Source organism: Alosa alosa, chromosome 19 (genome assembly GCF_017589495.1).
Source record: "Alosa alosa isolate M-15738 ecotype Scorff River chromosome 19, AALO_Geno_1.1, whole genome shotgun sequence".
Classification (NCBI taxonomy): domain Eukaryota; kingdom Metazoa; phylum Chordata; class Actinopteri; order Clupeiformes; family Clupeidae; genus Alosa; species Alosa alosa.
The window spans coordinates 13,413,883-13,436,277 of NC_063207.1; the positions used below are offsets into that span (position 1 = coordinate 13,413,883).

The following is a 22,395-nucleotide window of genomic DNA, read 5'->3' on the forward strand; positions in this document are numbered from 1 at the left end:
TCAATATGTGTCATAGTCAGTCATGTTATCCTCTTTACCCATTGTCTCCTAGTCATGAAGATGTGTTACCGGTAGGCTAAGGTTTGATCCAGGATATAGATTATGGGTATATGGGATACAGAATATAAATATATAGGTTCACTTTCATCAGGGCACTATTGGTGGCCTTTGCCTATGATGAACACGGAGTGATGAACACTCTGTGCTGGTGTGCCTGCCTGCGTCTTGAAGTGGCACAGAACTGGGACAGGATGTTTTGAGGTCTGTCGCCTCTGAGTGCTGCATGTGTCAGTGAGCTCATATGTGCATTTGTTCTCACCCACTCTCTAGGCCTATGTCAGCTCCTCTGGAACATGCAGAGGAGGCCTGCCCGGGGACTGCTTTCGACGCCTCTGCACATGGGCCAGACAGGCCGGTTCTTAACCATTTCGGGCCCACACAAACATCTCTCTGACGTGTTCATCGCCTGGCCAGTTCACTGGAAGATCCTTTTTAAACAAATAGATATGTTTGTTCTTTGCTGACATTTCCATGGCTGCAACATCTTTGTGACAAGCAAACAGCTTGTTTTGTGTGTGTGTGTGTTTTTTGTGTGTGTGTGTGTGTGTGTGTGTGTGTGTGTGTGTGTATTTGTCTTTATTCTGATTTGTATGTGCACATATCTGTGTGTTTATCTTTATTTGATTTGATGCAGCTCAATTAGCTTTGCATAATCCCTTTTGCAAACAGAATTGCCTGGAGGAAAATTTGCAGAGAACTGGACTGTGATCTCGAAGGCCAAAGTCAAGGTGACATTGGCAGGACCAACTCCATGACACCAGAGAGATCTCTGCACTCATAAGCCCATCTCACTCGAAGCCTATCTCCCTGGCCTCTGCAGCCCCTCTCACTACAGTATGGTAAGAACAGAAAATAATAAATCCAAGAGACAGCAAAATGCATAAGATAGCTCACAAGACACCAAGCCCCTGTTAATGGCCTGAATAAACAGCAGACATGTTCAGTGATCTTGATATCATTCCACAGTTACCACGTGGCAAATTATATACATCCAGATAATCTGATGTTTGATGTTGCGTGTGTGTACTTTAGATACACAGGGATAATGTGACTCAGGCCATACTTGTAAACACTCATTTCTCAGCAGGACATTATCTTCTAAAAACACATGAAGCAAGGGGTGGTTAGAAATGCAGCACTGACTCACTGATCATGTGTTTTCATACTGTTAACATTTACTACCACTTGTGAATTACAAACACACACACAGACACACACACACACACACACACTCTCTCTTTCTCTCTCACACACACACACACTCCCTGTTCCTCAGCCGTGCCAGTGAAGCTGTACTGTGCGGACGTGTTTGTGCAGGGGCTTGATGACGGGAAGGTCAGGCTAAGTGGGTTTAAATAAAGTTTAAATGGAGTTGAAATGAGCTGCAGGCCTGCCTCTAGGGGCCTGCTAATGAGGTCCATGCTTAAAACATTCCCTAAAAATACACCAGGGCTGTTTCAAGTCCTCCGGCCCTGTGCCATATAATGTTTTCACAGAGTTGTTGTCTAGGGCTCGAGAATAAGTTTTCCATGATGTGTTACACCTTTGCTACAGAACGGCATGCTGTAGATAGGAGCACTCTTGTAACTTCATAATTATATGTGACTCCTGTACAAGACAGTGTGTATCTTAGCATTGGTTAAGTCAGAATTTAGTGCTTTTCCAACAAGTAGGTCCTAGATGACCAACAAACGAAATAATTTCCTGTACTGGTCATTTCCGAGCAGCCTAATTTATTTTCCTGGGGGTGGAGAAGAGAAATACAGTGCTGCACGAGCGAGTGAGAGGGGGGAGGAGTATTTGTGTGTGTATGGAATTTAAGCAGAGTTTGAGTCTGCCAGAAGTCACTGGTTGATGTTTACACAACTGGATCGGCTATTTCCCATGGTGTGGAGTGTTGGTACTGATAAGTTATTTATATAAGTCCCAATATGAGAGAACGGAGTCGTTTATTTTTGGATATTCCCTATAGATAGATCTGATTTCTCCGACTGGTCCTATTTCCTAATTGTGTGTCTCGCCTCAAGGCTGTGTCTGCAGCATTAGGACCTACTGTACAGTCCAGCTCATTTCTGCTGTATTCTCCATTTTTATTCAAATTCTAAACAATCTTATGTTGTTAAAGACAGTGTCTTCTCAAAGATCACAATGTCATTTTAAGATGATCATAACTTAAAGGGATATTCCACCATTTGGGGAATTACGCTAATTTTCCACCTCCCCTCGAGTTAAACAATTGATTTTTACCTTTCTCCAGTTCATCCAGCCGTTCTGTGAGTCTGGCGATACCACTTTTAGCTTCAGCCTAGCATAGATCATTGAATCGGATTAGACCATTAGCATCTCGCCTGCTAGCATCACGCTTAAAATTGACTAAGATTTCCGGTAATTTTCCTATTTAAAACTTGTCTCTTCTCAAGTTAGAAAGTGTAAAGTGTAGGACTAACGGAAAATGGAACGTGGCGATTTTCTAGGCTGATTTGACATGGAACTACAGTATACTCTCTTTTAAGCGTAAATCCCCAAATGGTGGAATATCCCTTTAAACTCAGATGCTCAGCTGGAAAGACCAGGGTCGTCAAGGCAGGGATGAGGGGAGCCTGAATCATATCCCCACATGACACAACGTCTAGAGCCTATTTCATTACATTTTGCAGGAAGGCTGGCTCATCGTGCCTACATAATTACAGTGCTGTCACGTCAAGTTATTTGAAATGTTATGCTTCATATGATGAAATTTTGTCATATAACCATTTATGAGAAATGGATGAAGCTAGTGAAGATACTGCATGCTCCCTAAGACTCATAATCAGGCCACTTTTACCTGACTGAATCTGAGGGATTCTACTAAATCAACTCTATAGTAGCAATTCCCCCAAAAGCCAGACATTTCTTTCACATTTTATGGTTGTAGTTTAAATTTGATGGGATCACCAAAAAAACTTTTCCATAGATAAATTTGGAGCCACTGACTTGCTGTCTGAGTATAGGATATTATAGCAAGGCACTAGCAGATCAACCCATGCTGTGTAACCCGCATAAGCTGCAAACTCTGCTGTTACTGAAAAGATAACACGTAGAAATGCCTCTTGACAGCTTCTCTACAAGAAGCCCAGTGTGTGTGAAGACCTGCAGGTATGCTTGGAGCTATCTCTAACTGTTCTTCTAAACATACCTAAGTCCACCACTTCTGCTCAGAGTGTACAAAAAGATATACACCGCCGGACATAACACCAAATCCAACCAACAACATGATATAATTGTCTATACCGCAGTGCCCTCCACCCACAAACCATTCACACTTTGTCAAGTTTGTCAGTTGCTCTAAATAAGTGGATGAGGCTGGAGGAATCTGTTTTCTGAGGGCAGCAGATGGCTTATGGTGTCAGAAAATCTGCTGTGTGTTGAGGGAGCCGCATGGCGGCAACATCCGACATCCCCCTTCCCAGCGCAGGAAACGCGCCCCTGCTGCCTACTGCCCTTCACCCCAGAGGAAGTCCACTCATTGGCCTTCGGGGCGGGAGACGTGCTGACTCAGCAGGGCTCTTATGCCCTCCGGGACAGCCACAGCTCCATGGCTGTCACGTCCCACAAACAACAACAACGACATCATCTAAGAAAATCTTTCAAAGTCATAAAAGTCCCGTTGTTTTATATCCGAGGACCAAAAAAAATGCTCTGATGCCACCAGAAATGTGGCATGTGGCAAATGGTTTTGTGATGAACCTTTACTTCTTGGTACTTGAGGAATTCATGGGAATTCTTTTCACTTGGACTGAAATGGAGGGCCTCAAGTTATGTAATGCTGTTTGGGACCAAACGTATAGCCTTCATTGGGGCAGCTTCAATACGTTAAAGTAAATCGCTCATTTAGGCCATTAATATGGCTCAAAATTCATTATATGGTTATGGTTATGGTTATGGTTATATGATTTAGATAGATAGATAGATAGATAGATGGATAGATAGATACTTTATTGATCCCCAGGGGAAATGCAAGGTCACAGTAGCATACAGACAACACACACACACACATTCACTAACAGCAGAAAGTAATTAAAAGTATATCATATAAAAAACATATAAATATATACTAAATACTAAATACACTAAAATACAAATTATACTAAATAACACTTAATCTAAATCAATTCTAAAAAACAGTATCCACATAGTGGGTGATTAATCAATCAAGATGCTTTGCAATGACTGAGGCAGGGACTGAGCCTGTGATTCTCTGTGCATAAGGTAAGGTAAGGTAAGGTCCAGGTGGAGTCAAAACCAACAGTGCAAGAATAAAGTACTATATTAAGGAAGGTATAAGTGTGGTAGGTGGCATGGAGGGAGGGTTGTGCATATGTTAGCACGCAAAACAGGCAGAAGACAGTGGTAAAAAGTGGCTAGTGGACCCCATCAATGGAGACTGGTAGCAGAGAAGGAAGCATGGAACAGTTCAATGGCCCTGCATGGAAATCCACCACCATCTCCAGCTGATGGTCTTTGAAGTGGATGACACTCATTGTGATCAGTTTGTTCAGGGTCCTTTGGAGATGAATTGCACCAGTTGCTCCCACTACAGAAGTCCTCCAGCCTGTAGGCTTCCTGTGCTTCCTCCCCAACATACCACTGCATAGAAGAGGACGCTGGCAACAACAGACTGGTAGAACATCCTCCTGATGAACACCCCAGGAAGTACATCTGCTTGTAGAGTGCATCAGTGTTGGCAGAAAAGACCCAGGTTCTGCAGGTGTGGCATGACCCCATCTATGGAGACTGGTTGTAGCACCACCATCTCCTTGGTCAGATGTGTGGAGATGATTGCACCATTGCACAAAACAGGACTGCAGAGTCAGAAAACAGTGCATGTGGCATCCAGTGTTGTAGCAGAAGTCAGATGTGTACAGGGTGAACAGGACTGGAGAGAGCACAGTTCCCTGTGGCGCTCCGGTGCTGCTGATCACAGTGTCAGAAAGTGTTAGCAGACGCTTTTGTCCAAAGCGACTTACAATAAAAGCAATACAAAAAGTTAAAAGGTAGCTGACTTGGACAAGGGGGGCATTTAGGTCACATCCCGCCTGTGAGCTAAACTATTATACGTATTTGATGTCAATACATTGTAGGTGTGTAGGTCTAATTGAGTTCCTGTCACTAAGATGTTCTTGAGAGAGGAAGGCTTGCAGTTTTAACACAGTTAAAAGGCTACTGATATGTGTGGATGCAATTCATAATGTTTTCTATGTAGTTAAATATAAAGGTTTGTACTTCTCCTTGGGATTAGCACTTTTGAGTCTTGGAAATCACTTTTCCATTTACATCGGGATTTTGCATACATTCAGGGCCAGATGTACTAACGTTTTTTGCGCCCACTTCAGGCGTATTTTATTCGCAACGTGCGCGTAAAAACATGGCGAGGTATGTACAAACAGGGCACACTGAGGAAAAAGCGCAGACTGCCTGTCGTGGGAGCTGAGAATGGCTATTTGCGCTTTCTGTGTCATGTATACCCATTCATAGGAGGGTTAGGGGAAAGTGGGAGTATAAACACAAGCTTTTGTTTGCCTTTGTAATATCGTATTTTCACTTTCACGACATACACTTCCCAATCTGCTAGACTAGGGTATTATATATAGCCCTAGTATACGTGCAGTAAATAGTTCAAGTATTTTTTGAAGTGGATTAGTAGAACTACTAGGCCTTTTCTGTATGTCTCTGCTCATTGAGATCTTATTATCATGTATGATCGCTAAACTTTGATTCTTTTTAATGTCGCAATCAGTTAACTCATTCAGCTGCGCTTGTGGTTCAGCTGTGGGCACGCAATTAGCGTTGTAGATGGGGATGGGCGATGATGAGCGCTGTTTACGTAATGAATTGACAGCTTAGAAATACCACGCAATATGACAAAGCACAGCGGGCCGGATGTACAGAGAAAGCACTAATACCGAGTTTTTCTATGCGCAGAAAGGGAACGCAGCATTCTGAATCAGTAATGATCTTACACAAGCAGGCAGGCCAGATAACAGTGAATTACAATAGTCCAATTGGGAGATAACCATGGCCTGTACAAGACGTTATGTGGCATCTTTTTTTTGTCAGATAAGGTCTGGTCTTCCTAATGTTGTAAAGAACACACTGCCAAGGTTTTTTGCAATTGAGGCTACATGCTCAGAGAAGTTAAATCAGTCATCAATTATGACGCCCAAGTTACGTGCCGATCTAATTGGGGTCAATGAAGATGAGTCAAGCTGGATGTTAATCTGTTGGAGAATAGTTGTTTTAGCTGGAAACACCATAAGATGAAGATGCCGATCTTTCATCCAGACTGAAATATCCTTAAGGCATGCAGAAATCCAATGAGAGTCCTGGGAAAGGTAGGAAAGACAGGTAAAGTTGAGTATTGTCTACATAGCAGTGATAGTTCAATCCATGAGAGCGAATGGTCTCAGCCAAGGAAGTGGTGTAAATAAAGTAGGGGCCCTAATACTGATCCCTGAGGCACACCTGTGTTGAGGTCATGAGACTTTGATACCTGTCCCTGCCAAGACACACTGAAAGAACGCCCTTTAAGGTAGGATTCAAACCAGTTAAGAGCTTTCCCAGAAATTCCCAGTTCAGATAGTGTAGAAAGGAGAATGTCATTTCTTACAATATCTAAGGCTGCAGATATGTCTAGTAGAATTAATACTGATGACTGAGCAAAAGACTTAGCTACTCCAATGCTTCAGTCACAGACAGAAGAGCATACATCTATGCTATTATGGGTAAGGTCATACATCTAGCTACTATGTGGATCTATTACACACCTTTGTCAATGTAAAGAAAGGGTATAAAAAATAACTGCTTTTGCAGTTAGTGCATTACCTTGTTCTTCTTCCAGTCATGAAGTCTCCGTAGGTTGTTGTTAGACCGAAGTCTCCCTTTAGTAAGGCCTTTGTAACACTGCTGTATGGACCGTTATAGATGGTCATAGAGAGAGATGCACAAGAAATTGACGTGCCTAGCCACTTACTTGTACCATGAACCTCGAGTTTTGCCAAGATTGCTCCCCAACTAAAACCAGCTGTGGCCTGCCTGAGCATCTACCGAAGGTGAGGCCCTGTAATCCCGGATGGGATTAGGACCAACCTGCTGTGAGTAAAATGGGTGAGGCGTTTGATTTTAACATGGTTATTGAGTTTTTCAGGGGCTTGAGTGTCACAGCCTTTCCTTCAGATTTGTCATCATGAGTGATTCTCTCAATATGTCCTGCATGACTGCTGTAAGTCCTTTTGTATGAAGAAGCAAAGCTGGAGGGGCCTACCAAATGACTTTCATTCCCCACTGTGAAATCTCGATTATATCATGTTGTATTGAAATGGTTCCACAAATAACAAGCCCAAGGGGACCCCCCCTCCCTCTCTCTATCTCTGAACGGGTAGGCTGGGGTGAACGTGAACACCAAGAAAGCATTTCTTTCTCATTTCAAGTCAAGTCAAGTCAAGTTTATTTATATAGCACAATTCATACACAGAGGTCATTCAATGTGCTTTACATAAACAAAACCAAACAATAATAACAAATAAAAGCATAGAAAGGCAATATAGTCAAAGAATAGTTAAAGGAGAATTCCGGTGTGATATTGACCTAAAGTGTGTTGAAACATGATACCGAGTGTGAACGTATGTCTCATAGCCCATCTCGGCTTGTCCCCTGCACTCCAAAATCTGGCGCTAGTTAGCCGATGCTACCAACAGCTTTTTCAATGGTGGTGCTTCGGCATCGGGCTAGCCATGCAAATAAATCACTGTTTTACACCATTTACGAGGCTCAATGTATCTCCACACTTCATTGGTAGACTTCCGAGAGCCCTGACATTTAAAACGAGACATTGAGAACTTTGAAAAAGCACTGGTAGTTTACTTACAAGACGATTTATACAGACAGTATCTTCATGAAGTTTAGCGTTTGCAGCCATCTTGAATTTAGTCACGATAAGTCGAGCGACGAGTAAGAATGAACAGGGATGATAAAGGATCAGATTCCAAAAATAATTCCGTGGAAATGCATGGATTCCAGTTGCTGCTACTGGAAGAAACTGGAATCCATGCATTTCCACTGAATTATTTTCACAGTTAGCAGAAAGCATCTGAGAACAGTTTGGTCTTAAGTCTAGATTTAAAACTGGCTACAGTTGGGGCCTTTTTGATGTCATCCGAAAGTTGGTTCCACAGCTGAGCTGCATAGCAGCTAAAAGCTGCTTCACCATGTTTAGTTCTAACAGTAGGTTTTACTAGCAGGTTTTTCACCTGGGACCTGAGAGGACGAGAAGGTGTGTACTGCTGAAGCATGTCTGACAGATATTTAGGTCCTGCTCCATTTACTGATTTATAAACAAGCAATAGTGCTTTAAAGTCAATTCTGTGACTTACTGGAAGCCAGTGCAAGGACTTAAGAATTGGAGTAATGTGGTCAGTTTTTTTTTTTTTTTAGTTTTTGTTAAAATCCTAGCTGCTGCATTTTGTATCACCTGAAGCTGTTTAATATTATTTAAAGGAAGGCCTTTGAACAGTCCATTGCAGTAATCAACCCTGCTTGGGATAAATGCATGAATGAGTTTTTCTAAGTCATATTTTGACATCAGCCCTCTGAGTTTGGCAATATTTTTGAGGTGGTAAAAAGCTGATTTAGTTATCGCTTTCATGTGGCTGTTGAAATTTAGATCACTGTCAATTAATACACCAAGATATTTAACTGTATCCTTTGCCTTCAACCCTTTTGTGTCAAGGAGAGTGGCAACCCTAAGTCTTTCTTCCTTTTTACCAAATATATAACTAAAACCTAAACTTTACCTAAAATTATAATTACTTCAGTTTTTTCTTTGTTCAGCTGAAGAAAATTTTGAGACATCCAGGTGTTGATTTGTTCTATACACTGACACATAGATTCAAGAGGACCATAGTCGTTTGGTGACAGAGCTAAGTAAATTTGTGTGTCATCTGCATAGCTATGATATGAAATCAAATTATTTTGGATGATTTGTCCAAGTGGGAATGTAGGGTTGAACAATACAGGTCAAGGGCGTTGAACACCACAGGTCAAGGAGGTACAGGTTTCGATGGCAACAAAGAAGCTCCTTTCTTGTAGATATGATTTTTAGCCAGCTGATAACTATGCATGTAAATCCAACCCAGTGTTCTAGTCTGTGTAGTAAAATATTGTGATCAACAGTGTCAAATGTTGCACTAAGTTCCAGTAGCACTAGGACTGATGTTTTACCTGAATCTGTATTGAGGCATATGTCATTGGAAACTTTAATGAGAGCTGTTTTAGTGCTGTGATTTGCCCGAAAACCAGACTGAAAGTAATCAAAATACCCATTTGATGTTAGGAAGGTGGTTAATTGATTAAAGACTACTTTTTCAATAATTTTGCCAATAAAAGGTAGATTGGATATGGGCCTGTAATTGTTTAGCATGGAGGCATCCAGGTTATTCTTCTTGAGAAGTGGCTTTACAACAGCTGTTTTCAGTGACTTAGGAAAAGTGCCAGACAGCAGTGATACATTTACAATTTGAAGAACATCCGCCGCTATGAGATGAAAAACAGTTTTGAAGAAATTGGTAGGCAGAGTGTCTAAGACACATGTGGAAGAGCTGAGATTCTGTACCGTTTTTTCAAGTGTTTCGTAGTCTATCAAGCTGAACTCTGACATCAAGTTTAGTTTCCCTCTGTTTGTTGCTGGAAGTTCAGGTTGTTGAATTTGTAATTGAGCAGATATGTTGAGTCTGATTTTGTCAATTTTACCTTTAAAAAAAGATGAAAACTCATTGCATTTATTAGTTGAGAGAAGTTCAGGCGCTAATTGTGAGGGGGGATTAGTTAACTTATCAACAGTTGAAAATAGAATACGAGTTGAAAAGTTGAAACAAAAAAAGTAAATATTCAAGCTAAGGGCTACATCAATGGGGCATCTACATGTCTGTGAGCTCCCATGTACATGCCAGAGTGTAGCGATTGTTTTCTTTTTTTCGTACCGACAGTACTTGGTGACCACGGGAAATGGAGATCTATGTGAAAAGTCGCTGGATTTCTCTTTTAAAAGCTCATACACAGAGGGAACATGCTGAATCATAAAAGAGACTACTGATCTTCAATCTTCTCTTTGATCCCTTTTTCAATTGACCTCAAGATTCAAGTGACCCAGATTATCCTCCTTAACTCTCTCTTCACAGGACCCAGTCTTACCCAGGAGCTCTTCACCAGAGATAAGAATCTGGCCTTCACTGATCCCTTCATAGCTCCATATGCCTTCTCATCTATATCTGAACTCATTCCAGTCAAAGTTGTGGCTTGTTTTCACAAATTCACACCGTTTGTTATGTTTAATTTGTTCATTGATCCAGGTGAGATTATTGATTCTTCACTGATGTTTTCCCTGAGTCAGCATATGCCAGCTGCTGGGACCATGTGTGTGTGTGTGTGAGTGAGTGAGTGAGTAAGTGAGAGAGAGAGGGAGAACTGAGCTGAGCTGTGAGGTTTACAGCAGACAGACTGAGACAGAGAGTGGTGGGTTGGTCTCCCTCCATTTTATGTAAACTAGCAAATTTTTCCTGACACATTTTCTTCAGCCTCTAGCTCCCCCTCCTCTTTATTGATCTAATCTGCTGTAAGTGGTTTGGAAGTGTTTTGTGTGGTTTTGGTGACCATGTTCCATGTTGAGTATGTGTGGTCTGGGTGACAATGTTTTGAAGCCTAGCTGGTGTGTTCTTATGAGTGTGAGTGAGTGTGAGTAGCGTGGAGCTCTGTGTGACTAACTCGCTTGGCCGTGCTTTGTTGAAGTTTGCTATGGTTGGTAAGGCGACAGTTTCTTGGAGTGGAAATATCTTTCATAAGGATATTACTGTCCTGGTCCTGTGTTAACCCTCCTCCAAATTTAGCCATAACTGGGTCAAAGCCATGCCCTGCCATGTGTCCTTTTTGACGTCAGCAGCTTGTTTTTGGCAACCAGAGGTTTGAACCCTAACCCTGATGAGTCTTTGAGAAAGCCTTCAGACTGCATTAGACTGAGCAACACAAACAAACTAATGCCTCTGGAGTAAGCCTTGCGCCGCATTACTCCCAATGCTGCACCGATTTAGCCCCTTTTGTTTGTGTGGCTTTGAAATTCTGTGTAATTACTTGTGTGATGATAATGATAATGTTGACTGTACCCTACAATACTGGAGGAAAGCTCAGCATGTCCAGTGGCCTTGTGTGGCCCATTTGAGCAAAGGTGATCTCTGTAAACCTCTTTTGCTTAGTGAGTAAGTTTGTTCTTTAGTAATTAATTAAAGTTTCTTTCTTTATTTTTTTCCTTTCTTTCTTTCTGTCTGTCTTTTTTGTTCTCTTTGTTAAAAGATGCAATTTCTTCATAATTTTTCTACAAGTTTGCCCACATCCAAAAAGTCCCGGTAGGGATTCAAGGGTATTCCAGTGTAAGAGGTCACAGAAAAGTGCTTTCTGTTTCAATTCCACTTCTAGACCCCTGGATGCCCTCTGTGAGCTGGTGCTGACACCTCTCACATAAGCTGTTGAGGTGACGGCCCGTGACGCATTCAGGTCCTCCACACACACACACACACACACAAACATACGCTCACACACACACACACACACACACTTGGGGCACACATGGCTGTGAAACAGTGATTGATTCCAGCTGACTGATGAACTCAAATAAATATTTACTATATAATAAATACTTTATAAATACATCATCCCACCCCAGAGATTCAATAACAATTCATTAGATTTTTGACAAAAGATTTTTACATTCGTAAACTTATAATTACCAACCCCCAAAAAATTCTAAAACAAAAATGTTTTTGACTCAAAATAACATCTGATAAATGAACTAGCCATGTTGTATTTACAATCTAGTTTTGGTTCTTACCGGGTAGGGCTGGGATGAATGAAAAACATGAATTCCGATTAACACGATTCATTTTTTCAGGATTAGATTTCGATTTATTGTTTATTGACTAATCTTACATGTTGATTCCAAAATGAAAAGACTATACACATTGCAAAGGCCTAATGCATTCTTAGTCAGCAAAGGTAGCATTCAATAAAGCATTCAGTAGTGTATAGGTCTAATTGAGTGCCTGTCACTTTAAGACGTTCGTGAGGGAATCCTTGCAATTAACATTAACACAGTTAAAAGGCTGCTGATGTGTGGATGCCATTTATAATGTAGTTGGTTCAAATAACGGTTTGTACTTCTCCTTGGGACAAGCACTTTTGAACACTTTTCCATTTACATCGGGATTTTGCAAACATTCAGAGTCAATAAAATGAGCCCTGCATGACTAACAAAATTGACAAGCAGCTGTAAGTAAACATGCTAAACTTGACATCCAAACAGTATTCTAACGTTAGCTTTGAGATACTGCTTGATTGCATAACTTAACTTAGTTTAGTCTCCTCAATGTACTGTGTTGTGATAAGACCTTAGCAGAGTTAACTTTAATTCAGCAGTTTTGAACAAATTTGCGCAGGTCACACTTAGCGCGGTCACAATGCTAAGCGGACTTAATAGCAATTTAGCCCTCCGTGTTCCATGCAATGCTTCTATTATATGTGGCAACAACAATCATTCAACAACCGTGAATGTTTTGTTAAATCCACATGCAGAGGAGGGACAGCGGGCTCATTACGAGAGAGAGCGGGCAGGGCAAGGATAGGCTGCGTGAGTAAAAAGCGCAGCTCAATGAAAGGATTTTATCTTATCTTTAATTTAAATAGTACAACATAGAACATCAATGTGTGGTGGCCGGTTTCGATTTCATGGCGCCCAGCTGAAGGTGTAAAATTAAAAATATTCAGCGGCACACGTTATGCCTGACGAATCGACGTGCATATTTTGCGTCAACGTATTTTTTGCGTCTACGTCATCGATTGCGTTGACGCGTTGTCCCAGCCCCATACCGGGGCTTTTACTGCCTGAAATATCCGATTTTTTTTACTACGCTCGGAGTTTAGCGCTAGGCTGGTGGGTGCCTATTCCCAACCTTTCTCACGGCACATCAACGGTTAGCCCGAGAATTCTCGTCGCAATTCAAAATTCCATGTATAGAAATGAATAGTGACACATACACGTAAGAGGTTGGAAATACGGGACGGTTGGTAATATGTGACGTTCCGATACCATGAAAGCATGATATGGTATGACCTGTAAAAATATGTTGCGTTGTATATTGCAGCTCTATACCTGAATGTCAGACAGTGCTGTGATACTGACGTCTTGAAATGAGAGGTCTTACCTCACTGTAATGACTTTTTGCCGGTTGGGATGTCTGCCAACCCTATTTGTGGGTTGTGACACCTTTAAGTGAGAGGGAGGAAACTTCCTGAGGGGTTTCTGGTGATGTTTCACACGGGATCTCTGTCATCAGATATCATACACAAACCACATCTTACAGCCTATTTTCAACCAGACTGATATACCAACACCACCAGATAAATGCAGGCCATGGCAAGCTGTGCGTGGGTTGGGGAAGTTTTGCTGGTAGCGTCAGGCCACAGAACTACTGTGTTTTCAACACTGGGTTTTTACTCTATGCATACATGCAATACCTGTTTTATTCAAGGTGCAAATTTGCATTTTAGCAGACTGTGAATTTTGTACAGATTGTGTATTTTTTTGGTGTATCTATGGTGCAGTAACCTGTATCTGATAACACACTTCTATATAACGTTTATCCTTCCATGTAAGAGTCCCTTTTACTTTTACTGAATGATAATTTGTGTTACTGCACCACACTGCCAGCTATTGGTCAGGAAGTGAACATAGCCAGCCATGTTTATTTGCATTCAGCCATTTCTATGAACTACATATCCATTTGCTGTCCTATGGGCTATGGAATGACAGATTTTCCTTTGCGGATAAGATCACGAGGAACTGCCTAATGCAAATGAATCAATAAATGGCATAAACACATTTGTTTATGTCTTGTGTTGTCAGCACTGTCCTTTTTTCGCCTGTTGTACTTATCTTTTTCTTGTAAGTATTGGTAATGAGGTGGAAATTATTCATTCTTAACTGCCCCACTGGTAATTTATTCTTCTTTCATTCTTTAAAGCAACTTATAGGTCACAATAATTACCGTAACATACTTACAGTAGACCTACTGAGTTGTGCTACTAATTATTAGTGCCTACACTCCCAGAGGGAGTTGTACCCAATACTTCCATCCTGCTCTACTGAGCGCCTTAGTTTATGGCAGTTCTCCAACACACTCATCCATACTTCTGTGAGATGTTTTATTGAGTGAGTAACAGTTTATGTGTGTGTGTGTGTGTTTTGTGTTGGTGTGTGAGCATCCATGTACATGCATGTGCTTGTATGTAAATGTACGTGTGTGTGCTTGTTCATCACTCCTGATGCACATTGTGCCTGTCCTATTCTGCCTGCTAAATGTTGCCTCCCTTCCACACACACACACACACACACACACACACATACCCTGAGGCTTGGCAGCGGTACCTCAGCACTTGGGGTCAAAGGTTAATGGTGGCTCACGGCGCCAGGCATTTCTTCAAGATCCCGCAGGGTTTTGTCAACAGCAAGGCTGTCAAGGCAGATTAAGACTGCCAGAGCAAGGGAGAGCACACAGACAGGACTCATAATCACTGTCAACTCTCTCTCTTTCTCTCTCCTTCTCTCTCTCCTTTCTCTCTCACTCTCTTTCTTTCCTTCTTTCTCTCTTCATACCTCCTTCTCCATCTCCCCCTCTTTCTTTCCCCTCTATTTCTCACCCTCTCTGTTTCTCTGTTTCTATCTTTCCATCACTTTGTTTGTCTCTGATAATGAGATAGCGGTTATAAGAGGAAGAAACTTTGCACCAACTTTGTTAGGAAACTTAAGTACAGGATGGAGCCAGTCATCCTCCCATTGCTTCTCTGTGTTTTTTTTCCCTAGACAGAGGTGCAAGGGATTGTGGGTACTTGGACTCTGAATTCCCCATGATCATCTGTTTGTCAACACAGAGAGGGGCTCAGAAGATCAACCTCCCCTTCAGGACATGATATTTAGAGACAGATTTAAGAGCTGTGAGCTGAGCTGAAATGTGTGTGTGTGTGTGTGTGTGTGTGTGTGTGTGTGTGTGTGTGTGTGTGTGTGTGGATGTGACACTTCAACACAAAGCATGGATAAGAACTGATAAGAATTGAGTGTATGTATATGAGATGGGTTTGGCTGGCATGTCAATCCTCTCTGTCTCATCTGAAAGGTGACACAGCAGCTTTGGACAAGAAAATGAGTGATGGCCTAATGCTATCTCATGCAACATAAATTGGAATATAAACGCAAATCCATCTTTTAACAGGATTCTCACAATGAAATTCCAAAGTAAAACCTCTTCCTATATAAGAATCCATAACAATAAAACTTGTAATCTTGTCACAAACTAACCACCAGAAACTTTCCTATTTGTTATGCCGATCTGTATTCTGGTTCCTCTGTTTCTATACCATACCCAAACTATAGGACCTGTTGATTCCTGCAAAAACAAAATGGCCAGTTAAAGGTATCAGAGTTGAATGCAATTCCAGATAAGCTGTGTAATTGTAATTGTGAACAGGCACAATGTTATCTTGTGATAACGCAGCTCCTCACCGTCGTTGGCTCCATTGTTGCACCTAACAAACCATATCTAATGAACTATTGTCATGTGGAAACCTACCCTACCATAACCAGATCCCTCGCCTCTGTCTCCCACCTCTCTCTCCCCAACAGTCTGCTGTTTGTCACTCACTGGGACATTCCTCAGGCCCCCGAAATAAAGCTGCCCGATCCCCCCTCATTCTCTCGTGCCACTTCCCATAGCCCCCCACTGTAGCGGTCGCATAATGGGGGCAGATCTTTTGAACTTGGTGGGGTGCAGCGCTGTCCCCTTGTTCTCCGGCTCGAAGGGCTTGACCTTACTCTTAGCATGGGGAGCAGAGCACCAACGGACATGAAAGGCTCTGGAGGATGTTGGTTTAATAAGAGTGGGAGTGGGAAATTGAGTGGGGATTGTGTGCGTGTGTGTGTGTGTGTGTGTGTGTGTGTGTTTGTGTGGTGTGTGCGTGCATGCGTGTGTGTTTAGGGGTGTGTGCCCGCGTATCACAGGAAAAGAAGCTACTGTACTTGAACCGGGAGGAAGGGGGAGAGGGGAGGGGGAGACAATACCAGTGAACAATGTGCGGCCTGGATTGTTAATACAATGCGGACAAACATGTGTAGACATGCACATGCTCACACACACACACACACACACACACACACACACACACATAGAGCTGCATGCATTCTCATTGTGATGGGTTTGATACTTGTTATCACGACACACACATTCCTCAAAACCTTATGTACAAATACACATATGTAGGCACAATGCAATAGTGTTTAGTGAGTCTTTCTCTACTAAAAGCCTCAAAGCATGAAACCTGAGTGTGCATGTGTCAAATGTAAAGGAGAGTGTGTCTGCCAGCTTGTTCTCCACCCACATAATATATTGTCTTAATAATTTGATTTCTACATCTTATGTTAGTTGTATTGCACCCTTTTTAAGAACCCTCCTGATGTAAACAGTAGTGATTACTGTGGGGCGGTATTAGGTGTCAGTAAAAGGTGTGTGTGTGTGTGTGTGTGTCTGTGTATGTGTGTGTAAGGAGGAGTGTGTATGGGAATGGCATGGGAGTGGCAGGCAGAGATTTATGTGGTAAAAGGACAAAAGACAGACACAATAAGGGGCCCTTATGTTTCATTGCCAACTGAAAGACTCCAGTTGGCTGCACTGTCTTGCCTAGTGTTGCGTGTTTCCATTCATCATGAATTAATTCACTGAACTGTAAATCCTACTTGATATCTCTAAATAAACAGGAAAGTCTTCTTTCTACCATTCCAATGCTTCAGTTCTTGGGAGTAGAAATGGGTTTCCCAATAGTTGCTTGAACTTGCTTCCTCTGAAAGTGAGGGGGATTTCCGTTAAAAGAAGTTGCTCTGTCAAACATTGTGAATTCATAATCAACTTCCATTTGGAATAGTGTTTTAAATCACTTTCCACCACAATCACTCCTATCAAGGACGTGAACAGGGCAGGGCTAAAGTCGTCCAGGCAACTGTCCGTCTGCTCTCTTTATATATAAAAAATAATAATAATAAAAAAATAAAAAAAAAAAATATATATATATATATATATATATATATATATATATATATATATATATTATTTTCAGGGATTAAAGTTATACGTCATTACGACAGATATCAGTCAACTTATTTCCGTCGAGATCCTAGAATCATTTTAGATATCCAAGGGAAAATGCGTCTTAGCTGTACAAAAAAATGTCGCTTTTATTTTGAAACTTGTCTTCGCGGTTCTCCTGCCTCCTGTAATTCACGCTATTGAAAACGAAAGTAGCCTCTTCTATTAGCTTGACGTAGCCATATGTCCATTAGGCTGCTATTACTACCAGTACATATGAATATGAAGACCATTATCTAAGTAGGCTATTAGAAGATGGAGCCTATATTTATTGTCAGCTTTGAGCAATATAAGAGGGCTCAGGCATGGGCCAGACTGTTTAAGTTCAGAAAATGGACGATATAGGCCAGCCATCTTCAAAATGTGGGATAACCTTAAGGTACAAATTTGTTCTTTGTTTTAAGCTCTGAACAAGGTCCAAACCAAAATGTCAAAAAGAAAGAAAACTCAAATAGATCTCACCCAAAGGATCTTACTGTAATAAAGATAGCATATGCAATTTATAGAATATAAAAAAAGGGGGGGGTTCAGGTAAGAGCAATGGGCCCTCAAAATGTCTGTGCACGTCCCTGACTCCTATAGATGTATGTTGTTTAATCGCTAGTAGTTGAAATCGGGAGACATCAGCACACCCTTTTATATCTCATATTATCCTTGGCTCAGCAAAAGTACTGCTGAATTACTTGCAAAGTTTTCCATACAGAAGCATTAGGAGCAGTCATTTAAACCCTTAAAGGAGTACCGTCACACCGGTGTGACGGGAATGTTGGGAAATTAACATTCTAAAGAATATCTGGGTTCATTGAATTCAACATAGAATTTTAGAACCTTCAATTGTTGCGGAACTTAGAATGTTCAAAAACCTACACCTTTAAGGGTTAAATTTGGGAACACGGTTTCTTTTGCACTGATGTTTCCTGCAGTCCAGCAGTCCTGTTGAAGTTGTTTGGCTAGTGTGTGTGTGTGTGTGTGTGTGTGTGTGTGTGTGTGTGTGTGTGAAACTATGTGAGTGTGTGTGTCTTCAACAGAGTTTTGTTTTCTTTCTCCTTCTTTTCCACTGATTTTCTTTACAGAACATTCTGCCGAGCGTCTCTAAAGTGTTCTTCACAGACAGACCGTGTGATTGTGTGTGATAGATGGTGTGTCTCCGATTTGTAACAGTCTTAATAAAAACTAAGCAAAGGTCTGAATTGTTCTCATGAAAAAAAAGGTCCTCTCTAATCCTTTTTGTGAATTATTGCTGACATGCATGCATATTATATCAACAGACTGAAGTCACACACACGCTCACACACATACATGACAAACCAGATGGGCCTCACACTGCAATCCATCCCAGTAACAGCCCGCACGACTATTGTGCGACAACATGCCCCAAATAGTTTCCAGTGCCAGCATCATCTTCTTATACCACATGATGTCATATCTTTTCCTGGTTTGGAGGAGCGCCTCTCTCTCTTCTCCTTCTTGTGCCGCATACTTCCCTCTCTGTACACTACATCTGCCTGTACCCCCCCCCCACCACCACCCCTTGCCCAGTTTGGCTGCTGTGTGCTCTTCTGTGTAGTTCCCTTCTTCTGGTTCTCACTTCCTGCTCCCCCCTGATGTCCCAGGCTTGTGCGTCCTCTCCTTTGGCCCGGGGCTATACTTGTGCCCCCGCTGAGGCTGCCCCATGTGGGGTTGGGCTGGGAGTGGGGGGGGGGGGGTACGGGTGGACGCTGGGGAGTGGGTGGCTTGTTTGCACAGCTGCTCTGTCAGTAGTGGATCAGTGGGGAAGCTGGGACTCAAAGCCCTGCTCTGAGCCCAGCGCGAGGGCTCCTCCGCTGGGCTGTCCACAGGGTCGAGGCCCCCCACTGACCCCTCACCCCTGGGGTTATGCGCTGGAAGGCCTGCGTTCAAGGGGGCCGTTGTGCTCAGTACACAGAGGCTTTTGGTTTGGTCGCTCGTCATCAATGTTACTGATCTGCTCGAAAGGGATTGATTAGGAAGTCTGTGATTTGTCATTCACAGTGTGTGTGTGGGTGTATGTGAGGACATAAGTGTGAGCATGTGTGCCTGTATCTGTGTGTGTGTGTGTGAACACTTAGAACCACATGGACACACTAGGCCCACTCTAGGCCCACTGCTATCAGTTTTGAATAGTGTCTACATCTCTTTATTGTTTTGGGTCGGCTCTCAGGCATGATTACTTGACCATGGATGGAGTGTGCTTGATTGGCTCGAGCTCTTTCAGCTGGCTTCATGCTAGCGCGGGTCAGAGGTCAGCTGGGGCGGAGGGGGGTCAGAGATGGATGCCGTGTTTGTTCCAGGGCCTGGGATGTTGACGCATCCATCTTAATTAAGAGTCTGGAACATCTCGACCCTCGGCCCAGGGCCACTTCAGCTATCTCCCATCTTAGAGGGAGTGCTCCGAAAAAGAAAAAGAAAAAACCTGCAACGTTGCAGCAACGCCAGAAACTCGGAGGAAGACACATGGTCCAGACAAACTCATTGCTCTCTCTCCCCGCAACCTAAACAAGAAATTATGATGTCTAACTGAAATCCCTCTGGCCAATAAACAATTTCATAGTCTGTGCGTTGTGGAGATCGCTTCGCTGACAGATGCTGTCCCTCTCACGTTAGATGCTGTCTGTATGGATTTGTGGTAACACAGAGTTTGTGTATGTCAGAACATTTTTGTCGTTATTCATTCGCGAGTCATATACAACCATGATTTCATTTGCCCTGCAGGGTTTACAGGATTTATTTGCACACGTTGCCATGATAGTGAGGGTGGTGGGGATTACTAATCCTCTTCCAGTTCTTGCTAAACTAACTCTGAAAGAGAGAAAGATAGAGAGGAGGGAATAAGAGAGAGAGAGAGAGAACAGGAGGGGGGAGAGAGGGAGAAAGAGGGACAGAGAGAGAGAGAGGTAGGGAGGGAGGGAGATGGGGAAAAAGAGAGAAACAGAAGGAGAGAGAGAGAGATTGAGAGAGAGAGAGAGAGACTGTTAAGAGGGAGAGGGGTTTGGGCCATGGCTTGGCTGAACTCCCTCTGAACTGAGACTGATTTATTTTCACTGGAGCCTGTTCCTCCTCTACAGAGGGCTCCATGTGCAAGCACTTCTCTCTCCCTCCCTGGTCTCGCACTCTTCTGATACTTGCTTTAATAACTCTGATTTAATGCATCACTCAGACTGCAGGATTGCAAGGAAAATGGCAAAAAAGCCAACTGATTCTATTTCCATTTAATGAATGTAATCACTTCAACCCATCCAGACCCTAGTGAAATTGGAGGGATTCAGATGTAATGTAATGTACCAGTAATGTGGGTTAATGGGCAAGACAGGCCTACAATCCTCTTCCTCATATGCCTCAAAAAAATCTTAAAACTCAGAAAATTAAAGATTAACTCATTAACATGAAGCAAGTGAGCACCTTAATCAGATAGTCCACTCATTTATGTCAATTTGCAGAAGACGTTGATAGAAATAAGTAATTCCTAGAAGTGTGTGTGTGTGTGTGTGTGTGTGTGTGTGTCCACATAGAATTACCACCCTACACACACACACACACACACACACATACACACACACACACCTGTGGAGCTCCTCTCGTTCCTGGGGTCTGCAGTGCACTGGTGTGATTGCTGAAAGCCCATCTCACCTCATCAATCTCAGTCAGCACCCGTGGCCCTTCAGCCCTGCCTAGTACCGACCCCCTCTAACTCCCAATACCTGCACTGCAGGGTGTGGGAGCAAGCACATACACATTGTATAAGCGAATGTGTCTAAGTGTGTGCACTTGTGTGTATATATACAGTATATGGGCATGTGTGTGTGTGTGTGTGTGTGTGTGTGTGTGTGTGTGTGAGAGAGAGAGAGAAGGTGTTTCTGTACGTGCTATTATAGAGGAGGGGGTAACCCCTCTGAGTATATAACGTTTCGGAGGTGGGCTGTAGACCTGTGTTTTATCAGAGGTGTTGAAACGTGCAAGTATAGGCTGTCTGACTGATGGACATTTTAATATGAGTGTGTGTGTGTGTGTGTGTGTGTGTGTGTGTGTGTATGTGTGTGTGTGTATGTGTGCTTATGTAAGTGTGAGTGTGTATCTGTGTGTGCGTGTGTCTATGTGTGTCTGCGTGAGTGTGTGTGTGTGTGTGTGTGTGTGTGTGTGTGTGTGTGTGTGTGTGTATTTTGGTTGGGTGGTTCTACATCTGCCACTGAAGTCTGCAGGATGGTACTAAGCTTCTCTGAGCACGACAGGTCTAGTGTATTTTGTTAACCCTGCACATTTAGGGGTCCTTTGCATAATCTTGTCTTGAAGAGTCTTCAAACTTCACAATGTTCAAGGGTAAATTAGAAGTGGCAACAGGTTGTGCCTACTACTCAGTTCAGTTCTCACAGTCAATATCTGTGATGAAACACTGTCTCATAACTTTTCTCTGAAAAGGGGTTCCCTTTTTTAAAATGCTGAAGCAGTTTCAAGAAAAACGGATCCCCCTGGAATTAGTCAGATTATCTTTGTCTGCATTGCGTCAATGACTCGTTTCTTGGCTATTCTCTTTTGTTTAAAAAATGTTCTGAGCATTGCTCAGTGTCTAAGTGATATGAGGTCTGGTTATTTCTGTTACTGCAAATAGTCCACAGATGACCCCTACTGGACAAAATTAAGTATTGACTGTGCCTGTCTTGTATATAAATGCGCGCGGGTGCGCGCGCACACACACACACACACACACACACATGATACACATATTTACAGAGCATTCCCTGCTCTGACTAGTATTGAGCCAGCACACTTAAGAGTATAATATGTAGTCACTCCACATCATTGTAGTGGAAATAAAAAGAATCAGGGACAATTATCCATACAATGTAAGTATAAGTATATAAGTATTTATACTCTTTTGATCCCGTGAGGAAAATTTGGTCTCTGCATTTATCCCAATCCGAGAAACACACTCAACACACAGTGAAGTGAAGCACACACTAATCCTGGCGCAGTGAGCTGCCTGCATCAACAGCGGTGCTCGGGGAGCAGTCAGGGGCCTTGCTCAAGGGCACTTCAGCCATTCCTACTGGTCGGG

General features: G+C 42.5%; 1 protein-coding gene across 1 annotated transcript in view; it reads left to right on the plus strand.

The window, feature by feature from the left end:
- Positions 1-678: 678 nt before the first annotated feature.
- The window catches only part of plekhh1 (pleckstrin homology domain containing, family H (with MyTH4 domain) member 1), a 67,588-nt gene continuing 45,871 nt past the window's right edge, over positions 679-22,395 (plus strand). Inside the window, exon 1 of the mRNA XM_048227442.1 lies at positions 679-899. The gene's annotated coding sequence lies outside the window, so the exon portion shown is untranslated. The remainder of the gene's footprint in view (positions 900-22,395) is intronic.